The sequence below is a fragment of the Arachis duranensis genome, chromosome 9 (genome assembly GCF_000817695.3).
Source record: "Arachis duranensis cultivar V14167 chromosome 9, aradu.V14167.gnm2.J7QH, whole genome shotgun sequence".
In the NCBI taxonomy this organism is placed as follows: domain Eukaryota; kingdom Viridiplantae; phylum Streptophyta; class Magnoliopsida; order Fabales; family Fabaceae; genus Arachis; species Arachis duranensis.
Genome location: NC_029780.3, coordinates 47,345,197 through 47,355,868, shown reverse-complemented (window position 1 = coordinate 47,355,868; position 10,672 = coordinate 47,345,197). Strand labels below are relative to the sequence as shown.

At 38.8% G+C, this 10,672-nt stretch overlaps 1 non-coding gene across 1 annotated transcript; it reads right to left on the bottom strand.

The window, feature by feature from the left end:
* Nucleotides 1–6,831: 6,831 nt before the first annotated feature.
* LOC127741713 (small nucleolar RNA R71) lies at nt 6,832–6,939 on the bottom strand. Its single transcript, XR_008002918.1, has one exon. It is a non-coding gene; the product is annotated as a small nucleolar RNA R71 (small nucleolar RNA).
* Nucleotides 6,940–10,672: the final 3,733 nt, after the last annotated feature.

Sequence of the window (10,672 nt, the reverse complement as noted above, 5' to 3'; positions counted from 1 at the left end):
ATCCATGTGCCTTTGAGTGATGATGTGGGCTTTGCTTGCTTTGGATTTGAGGAGAGATGGGTCTTGGATAGCCTTGGTTCAATTGGTGAAGATTTTAGTTCAAAGGGAATTTGAATTGAATTTTGGCCTATGGGTGTTCCCAGGAGGCTGTCCTGCTCTTGTGGAGGGCAGAGCAGGGAAGTTGTGTGAGGAAGCATGTCGCGTGCCAAGTGTGGGAGAGACCTTCAGGATGCTGCCCTGCCCTTGTGGAGGGTAGGGCAATGTTGCTTTGGTGCGCCTTGCCTCCCTGCCCGTGCGTCCAAGCTGTGCGCCAATGTGTGCGCTGGCCGTGTCATGCGCTCATGCTTGTGTGCGCCAAGGAGAGTTCCCAAGTTCAAACCCTTGTGAAAACATTTGGGGGAGCAATTTTTCTTGATTTTTCATGAAGAGAGCACGACATTGCCCTGCTCTCCAAGAGGGCAGAGCAGAAAAATGAGCGCTACTTTGCTTTGGGGTGAGGCTCCAGCTTCGAACCTTGGTGGAAGCACATTGGTTTATTTTCGCTTATTTTTGGCCTCTAAAGATGCCTTTCGTTCCTACCACAATTATATGCCAAATATGGATTTCTATATATTGTTGGAAAGCTCTGAATGTCAGCTTTCCAACGCAACTAAAAGCACATCAATTGGACATCTGTAGCTCAAGTTATAGCCCTTTGAAGGAGGTATGGTCATGCTGTGAGCGCCCAGATTTTACCTTAGCGAAAATTCTTGCTTCCAACCTCATTTTGCATCACGATTCTACCCTGCCCTTGGCAAGAGCAGCGCAGTGTGTGCTGATTGCCTATTCTCCTTTAATTTGGTCATGGGCCACGCTTTTAAAAGCGTGGCCTAAGGCTCCAAAGTGTGCTCTAACTTCAAAGTGTGTCCCAAAGCTCTTTTTTTCTCCTTTTTTTGTGCTTCTTTGCTTCTTTTTCTTCTTATTTCCTACAAGATTTATAAAATTAAAAGATCAAGGAAATATACCAATTAAGTATATAAGCATTCAATATTTAAGCACAAATAATCAATTTCTTGTATGAAAAAGCATAGAAAAATAGGTATATGATGACATGTCATCAATATTAAGGATCCTTTGGAATATCTTTCGATCTTTGGATCACTTTTGGGAGGCTGGCCATTCGGCCATGCCTAGACCTTCTTCTCTTATGTATTTTCTACGGTGGAGTTTCTACACCTCATAGACTAAGGTGAGGAGCTCTGCTGTTCCTCATGAATTAATGCAAGTACTATTGTTTTTCTTTCAATTCATGCCTACTTCTTCTCCAAGATATACTCTCGTACTTAATTCAGTTATGTCAGAATGAAGGGGTTGACTTGTGACAATCACCCACTATCTTTGTTACTCGCTTAACTAAGATCCGCGTGCCTGACAACCACAAAGCGGTCTACATGATGTTCAACGTAGTCATTGGATGACAGCCGGAGTATATTCTCTTAGGTCTCTGATCCACAGATTTGCATTGCCTCTCTTGACAACAGAGTATCCGAATTCATGATTAGAACCTTCGTGGTATAGGCTAGAACAAATTGACAGCGTTCCTAAGATCTGGAAAGTCTAAACCTTGTCTATCGTATTCCGAGTAGGATCTGGGAAGGGATGACTGTGACGAGCTTCAAACTCACAACTGTTGGGCACAGCGACAGTGTGCAAAATGATCAAGGGATCCTATTTTGACACAAGTGAGAACCGACAGATGATTAGCCCTGCGGTAGCTGTGCTTGATATTTTTCATCCGAGACGAGAAATCTGATAGTTGATTAGCTGTACAGAAACCGTACCTGGACCATTTTCACTGAGAGGATCATACAGCTTGCCATGGAAGGGAGGACGCATGATTGGATGAAGACAATAGGAAAGCAGAGGTTAGGAAGCAACAAAGCATCTCCAAATGCTTATCTGAAATTCCCACCAATGAATTACATAAGTATCTCTTTGTTATTTTCCATTTTATTTATCTTTTAATTATCAAATCCTCGTAACCATTTGAATCCGCCTGACTGAGATTTACAAGATGACCATAGCTTGCTTCAAGCCGTCAATCTCCGTGGGATCAACCCTTACTCACGTAAGCTATTACTTGGACGACCCAGTGCACTTACTGGTTAGTTGTGCGGAGTTGTGAAAAGTGTGATCACAATTTCGTGCACCAAGTTTTTGGCGCCGTTGCCGGGATTGTTCGAGTTTGGACAACTAACAGTTTATCTTGTTGCTTAGATTGGGTAATTTTATTTTATGTTTAAGCTTTTTATTTTTATTTTCGAAAAATACAAAATTTTTTTATAAAAATCATAAAAACCAAAAAAATATTCTGTTTCTTGTTTGAGTCTAGTGTCAAATCCTAAGATTGGTGTTAATTGCATGTTTTTAATTTTCCTAAGTTTTCGAAAAAAAATTCATGCATTGAGTTCTTCTGTGATCTTCGAGTGGTTCTTTATGATTTCCTTTGTCTGAATTTATGATTTTTCTATTTTGTGTTTTATGTTGTTTTTCATATGCATTTTCAAAATCATAGTGTTTGAACATTCAAAATTATTTCAAGTAAATAATAAAGAGAAATGAAGGTTTAGAACATAAGGCAAAAGAATCACAAAGAAAAAGAGCTCACTGGCATTAAAACGTCAGTAAAGAGGCAATTTGGGCGTTAAACACCAGAATGGCTATCATTCTAGGCATTTAACACTAGTAAAGGTACCATTTTGGGCATTAAATGCAAGAATGGGCAGCATTTTGGGTGTTTAACGCCAAAATGGGCAGCATTCTGGGTGTTTAGAAAAACGCCCAGTAAGGAAGGATTCCTGGCGTTTAACGCCAGCCAGGGTATCTGGCTAGGCATTAAACGCACAAAGAGGCAGCCACATGGGCGTTAAACGCCATAATGGATATCATTCTGGGCATTTAACGCCAGGAAGACACAGGGGAGGTAATTTCATTTCCAATTCATATTTTGTCAATTTTTCATGTTTTAAATCATAATTTTAAAATCTTATCTTTCCATATTTTCAAAATTCCTTGCTAACAATTAATGTTTTGATTCAAAAAATTGCAAGTTTGTTACTTTCTTGTTAAGAAAGGTTCAACCTTTGAATTTTAGAATCATATCTTTTAATTTCTTATTAGTCAAGTCATCAATTTTAAAAATCAAATCTTTTTCAATTATATCTTTTCAATCATATCTTTTTAAAATCAAATCTTTTTCAATCAAATCTTTTTCAATCATATCTTTTCAATCAAATCTTTTTAAAATCAAATCTTTTTCAATCATATCTTTTTAAATTTTGATTTCAAAATCTTTTTTCTAACTTCTTATCTTTTCAAAATTATTTTCAAATCTTTTTCAACTAATTACTATTTCTTATCTTTTTCAAAACCACCTAACCACTTTTTTAAAAATCTTTATAATTAACTAATTGTTTTAGTTTTAATTTTTGAATACTCTCTCTCTCATCTCTTTCTATTTATTTGCTAACACTTCTCTTCTACTTATAATTCGAACTCTCTCTCCCTCTGTGTTCGAATTCTTCTTATTCTCTCTCTACCTCATTCCTCTATTCTTCTTTTCTTCTGACACATTAAGGAATCGCTATACTGTGACATAGAGGATTCCACTACTCCCTTTGTTCTCTTCTTTTTCATATGAGCAGAAACAGGGATAAAAACATTCTTGTTGAAGCTGATCCTGAACCTGAAAGGAGTCTGAAGAAGAAGCTAAGAGAAGTTAAAGCATAATGCTCCGGAGAGGACCTTACAGAGAATTTTGAAAAAGAAGCAGACATGCAGCCGATCCCAAAAACAATGCTAGAGATGCAAGGAAGATGCTTGGTGACTATACTGCACCAACTTCCAACTTCTATGGAAGAAGCATCTCAATTCCTACTGATGCCAGGGCATCTTGGCTAGTTTTACTAGCCATTTTTTGTATGCTTTAGGTTGGTTTCATGCATTTTCTTAGGAAATAAGCAAGTATTTGGTTGAAAATACATTCATACCATGATTCAAGAAAACATTGTGAATTTTGAATGATTTCATGAGAATTATGCATGAATTGAATGATAAAATGGATGATTCATAATTTCATGATTAAAAGCCAGACTTTGATGCACTTTGTTTGATTGATTTCATATAACAAGAAGTAGAGAAGAGCCACGTTAGTGCCATTAACGTGGACACTAACGTGGAAGAAAGGAGAAGCCCCAACGTTAGTAGGAACGTTAACGGCATTAACTTTGAAGGAGGAGAACTTGGAAAGTTAGTGGCAACGTTAACACCACTAACTCTGGCGAACCAAAAAAGGCCCATGTTAGTAGCCATGTTAATGCCACTAATGTGGGCATTAACGTGGAAGAAGGGGGTTTTTGTAGCGTTAGTGACAAAGGTGAGTGTCACTAACGCCCTCGAGCCTTGGCATGCCTACGTTAAGGGCCACGTTAGTTACACTAACGTGGACCATTAACGTGGGAAGGAGGGACAAGAAGCAGTGTTATTGGTAAAAGTGAGTGCCAATAACGCTAGCAAAGGGCTAAGAGGCAATGTTAGTGGCCACGTTAGTTACACTAACGTGGGCAAAATCTCACCCGGCAACCTGACCATGCCTTCTTCAAACAAGAATAACTTGAGCCACAAAGCTCCAAATGAGGCGATTCTAGTGGTATTGGAAAGTAGGATTCCAGAGCTTTCCATGCATATATAGAACTATATGGTGGATACTAAATTTGAGGGATAAAACCTGCTCCAAAAGTGCAAAGATGAACATGGTATCAACCTGTAGTAAGGCCAGCTGACCTCTTCACCTTCCAAGAAGTATAACTCGAGCTATAGAGCTCCAAATGATGCACTTCTAAAAACGTTGGAAAGTAGACATCCGGTGATTTCCAACAATATATAATAGTATGGGGTGGACATTAAGTTTGAGCTCCAGAACCTGGCAATATTAATCCCGTGAACGCTGACGTTATTGTGGCTAACCTTTCCAATAACGCCAGCGACTATGCTAGCGACCTTGTCCACTTTAAAGGAGTATAACTTGAGTTACAAATGTCCAATTGAGGTGATTCTACTTGCGTTAGAAATTTGACATTCAGAGATTTTCAATGATATATAATACTCTATAGTGGGCATGAAATTGAAGCACAAACAAGAGGCATCCTTTAAGCCCCAAAAACACCAACTGGGTAGCAAGTGTGACGTTAGCTACACTAACTTCAGCACTAACGCCACACTTGTAGCGTTAGTGTGGCTAACGGTAGCACTAACGATTAGCACGTGGACCTCAACTTGATTCATTTCTCTTGAAAGGACCACCCAACCTCAAGCAAGCAAGCCCACAAGTGTCAACCAATCAAGGCCACATGAAGCATCTAGAATAGGAATTTTCATTTAATTGTAAAATGCTTTTAATTTCATTTTGTAATTTAGGAGAGCCTATATAAAGGCCTTAGTTTTTACATTCAATTCATTCTGGAATAGAGAATTGAAGGTAGGGGGTGAGAGTGAAGACCGATTTGACTTCTGTGAATTGGCACACTCTAAGGGGAGTGGATCTTCGGACACCTCCCCTCAACCACTCTTCTTCCTTTTCTCTTCTTTTCTTCCTTAGGAGTAGTTTTGTTTTAGTTGTAATTTTCATTTATGAACTTTGAAGTTTCATTTTCAGTTTTAACCTTCTTCTTTATTTTTTCGCACTTTCTTTCTTTTTTTTTTGTTTGAGTAGAGCAATGAACAACTAACTCTTTTCATTGGGTTAGGGAGCTCTATTGTAATTTGATGGATCAATGTAGTTTTCATTCTACTTCCTCTTTCTTTTCTCTTGATTTTACTAGAGAGCTTTTGATTTTCATCCAATTGGTTAGCTATCTTGGAAGAGAAGCTCTCCATAATTGGATCTCCTCTAAGCCTTGGAAGAGGAATGAGAAGATCATGCTAGAAATGCTCTCTCACATTGGATTAGGTTGGGGGTTGGATGGATATTGTCACATTTAATCTGACCAATACTTTGATCTATGAATGTGTGTGGTATAATCAGTGACCAAACTTCATCTCTTCCCATGAGCAATTAAATCAAGAAATTGGGAAATTGTTCAAGCTTAGAGAGATTGGATTGCCAAGGAATTAGGATCCAATCACTTAAGATTGCCAAGGAGATTAATGAATGCATTGATTGAGGAAGAGATGAGAATGAACTTGATCCAGAGGATTGCAATATCTCTTGATCCCAATGTTCATTTTATTTTTAGTTCTTACATTTACTTTTCTTGCCATTTTACTTTTTTGCACTTTATTACTTTCTTTACTTTTATGCCATTTACATTTCCTTGTTACTTATCACTCAAATTTGAACCGTCTAACTAGGATAATCAATTAACCATTGATTGCTTAATCTGTTAATCCCTGTGGATTCGACCTCACTCTATTGTGAATTTTTACTTGACGACAATTCGGTATACTTGCTGAAGGGAAATTTGTTGAGAGACAAGTTTTCGTGCATCACCTGCCATTGGAGCAAACAACATTGAGCTTAAGCCTCAATTAGTTTCTCTAATGCAGCAAAATTGCAAGTTTCATGGACTTCCATCGGAAGATCCTCATTAGTTCTTAGCTGAATTCTTGCAGATCTGTGATATTGTTAAGACCAATGGGGTTAATCCCGAGGTCTACAGATTTATGCTTTTCCCCTTTGCTGTAAGAGATAGAGCTAGAACATGGTTAGACTCACAACCTAGAAAAAGCCTGAACTCTTGGGACAAGTTGGCCAATGCTTTCTTGACCAAATTCTTTCCACCTCAAAAGATGAGCAAGCTTAGAGTGGAAGTCTAAGCCTTCAAACAGAAGGAAAGTGAATACCTCTATGAAGCTTGGGAAAGATACAAGCAATTAACCAAAAGGTGTCCTTCTGACATGCTTCCAGAATGGAGCATCATATGTATATTCTATGATCGTCTATCTGAATTGTCCAAGATGTCAGTGGACCACTCTGCTGGTGGATCTCTTCATCTGAAAACACCTGCAGAAGCCCCGGAACTCATTGAGATGGTTGCAAATAACTAGTTCATGTACACTTCTAAAAGAAATCCTGTTAATAATGGGATAACTCAGAAGAAAGGAGTTCTTGAGATTGATACTTTGAATGCCATACTGGCTTAGAATAAAATATTGACTCAGCAAGTCAATATGATTTCTCAGAATCTGACTGGATTGCAAGCTGCATCCAGCAGTACTAAAGAAGCCTCCTCTGAAGGAGAAGCTTATGACCCTGAGAATCCCGCAATGGAAGAGGTGAATTACATGGGAGAATCTTATGGAAACACCTATAATCTTTCATGGAGAAATCATCCAAATTTCTCATGGAAGGATCAACAGAAGCCTCAACAAGGCTTCATTAATAATAATGGTGGGAGAAATAGGTTTCGCAATAGCAAACCTTTTCCATCATCTTCTCAGCAACAGACAGAGAATTTTGAACAGGGCCTCTCTGGCTTAGCAAACATAGTCTTTGATCTATCTAAAACCACTCTCAGTTTCATGAATAAAACAAGGTCCTCCATCAGAAATTTGGGGCACAGGTGGGTCAGTTGAGTAAAAGAGTTACTGAAACTCCTCCTAGTACTCTCCCAAGCAATACAGAAGAGAATCCCAAAAGAGAGTGCAACGCCATAACTATAACCAAAATGGCCGAACCTGGAGTGAGTGAAAAGGCAGTGATTCCCAGTGAGGAAGTCCTCAAGGGACGTCCATTGACCAATAATAAGTTCCCTATTGAGGAACCAGAGGAATCTGAGGCTCATACAGAGACCATAGAGATTCCACTAAACTTACTATTGTCATTCATGAGCTCTGATTAATATTCTTCCTCTGAAGAGGACAAAGACACTGTTGAAGAGCAAGTTCCTTGGAGTTAAATGCCCAAACTAGCATCCAAGCTGGCGTTTAACTCCAAGGATGGCATATGCACGTGAAAGCTTCAAAGCTCAGCCCAAACACACACCAAGTGGGCCCTGGAAGTGGATTTCTGCACTATCTACTCATTTTCTGTAAACCCTAGTAACTAGTTTAGTATAAATAGCACTTTTGACTATTATATTTAGGATCCTTTGGAATATCTTTTGATCGTTGGATCACTTTTGGGAGGCTGGCCATTCGGCCATGCTTAGACCTTCTTCTCTTATGTATTTTCTATGGTAGAGTTTCTACACCTCATAGATTAAGGAGAGGAGCTCTACTGTTCTTCATGAATTAATGCAAGTACTATTGTTTTTCTTTCAATTCACGCCTACTTCTTCTCCAAGATATACTCTCGTACTTAATTCAGTTAAGTCAGAATGAAGTGGGTGACCCGTGACAATCACCCACTATCTTCGTTACTCGCTTAACAAAGATCCGCGTGCCTGACAACCACAAAGTGGTCTACATGATGTTCAACGTAGTCATTGGACGACAGCTGGAGTATATTCTCTTGGGTCTCTGATCCACGGATTGGCATCACCTCTCCTGACAACAGAGCATCCAAATTCGTGATTAGAACCTTTGTGGTATAGGCTAGAACCAATAGACAGCATTCTTGAGATTCGGAATGTCTAAACCTTGTCTGTGGTATTCCAAGTAAGATCTAGGAAGGGATGACTGTGACGAGCTTCAAACTCAGGACTGTTGGGCGCAGTAACAGTGTGCAAAAGGATCAAAGGATCCTATTCTGACACAAGTGAGAACCGACAGATGATTAGCCCTGCAGTAGCTGTGCCTGGTATTTTTCATCCGAGACGAGAAATTCGATAGTTGATTAGCCGTACAGAAACCGTAGCCAGACCATTTTTGCTGAGAGGATCATACAGCTTGCCATGGAAGGGAGGACGCATGATTGGATGAAGACAATAAGAAAGCAGAGGTTCAGAAGCAACAAAGCATCTCCAGACGCTTATATGAAATTCCCACAAATGAATTACATAAGTATCTCTATGTTATTTTCCGTTTTATTTATCTTTTAACTATCAAATCCTCATAACCATTTGAATCTGCCTAACTGAGATTTACAAGATTACCATAGCTTGCTTCAAGCCATCAATCTCTGTGGGATTGACCCTTACTCACGTAAGCTATTACTTGGACAACCCAGTGCACTTGCTGGTTAGTTGTGCGGAGTTGTGAAAAGTGTGATCACAATTTCGTGCACCAGTTGTCACTAATCATCCTATTCACCATGTTGAAGAACGAATATACATCTTAGAAATAAATCTGACACGGATCAAAGAAGAAATAGTAATACTTTTATTAATAAATCTGACAGCAGGGCTCCTCCCCTCAACCTAGGAGGTTTAGAAACTCATACTTATGTGAAAAACAAAGTGATACACGAAAACATGCTGAATGAAGTATAGATTATTTGAATAACATAAATAAAATCTCTTAAATACTAAACTAATGTCTAGTAAGGGTAAAACAGTCCTTTTAGTGCTAAAATCCACTTTTGGGGGTGACATGGTGAGTGTTTGGGATGAACTTTGATGAGATCCATGTGCGATGAGGTCTCTTGGGCGTGCAACGCTGGCTAGGGGGTCCTCTCTGGGCGTTTGGACGCTGGGCTCTACTTTTTAGACATTGGACGCCTGAAAGGGGGCAAGAGGCTAGCGTTAAACACCAGTTTTGGGCCTCTAATCCGAGAAAAAGTATGAAATATTATATATTGTTGGAAATCTCTAGAAGTCAGCTTTGCATAGTGATTAGGAACGCTCCATTTGGTTTTCTGTAGTTCCAAAAAATTGCTTCCAAGTTTAAGGAGGTCAGATTTGGACAGCATCTGCAATTTCTGTCTGTGAATCAGACTTTTGCTCCAACTCCTGTAAAACCTGTAAAACCTGTAAAAACCTGTAAAATACACAAACTCAAATTGGAATTCAAAAATGGTAGAAAAATACACAAACTCAAATTGGAATTCAAAAATGTGAATTTAACAGTAAAACCTGTAAAAACTTAATAAAAACAAAACAAAATATATTAAAAACTATATGAAAACTATGCCAAAAACGTATAAAATATCCGCTCATCACAACACCAAACATAAATTGTTTCTTGTCCTCAAGCAACTAAAAATAAAACAGGATGAAAAGAAGATTAGGTTGCAATAAATCTTTGAGTTTCCAATGAAGTTCAGTTTTAATTAGATGAGCGGAACTTAGTAGCTTTTTGCTTCTAAATAGTCTTGGCATCTCACTATCCATTGGAAATCACAATGGCTAGCATCTTTAGGAACTTAGAATCCAGATGATATTATTGATTCTTCTAGTTCAGCTTTTTTTTATTCTTGAACACAGCCTTTTAGAGTCTTGGCCATGGCCCTAAGCACTTTGTTTTCCAGTATTACCACCGAATACATAAATGCCACAGACACTTTACCTGGGTGAATCCGTTCGGATTGTGATTCAGCTTTGCTAGAATCCCCATATAGAGGTGTCCAGAGTTCTTAAGCACACTCTTTTTGCTTTGGATCACGACTTTAACTGCTCAGTCTGAAGCTTTTCACTTAACACCTTCACGCCACGAGCACATGGTTAGGGACAACTTATTTGAGCCGCTTAGGCCAGGATTTTGTTTCCTTTAGGCCCTCCTAACGACTGATGCTCAAAGCCTTGGATTCTTTTACTCT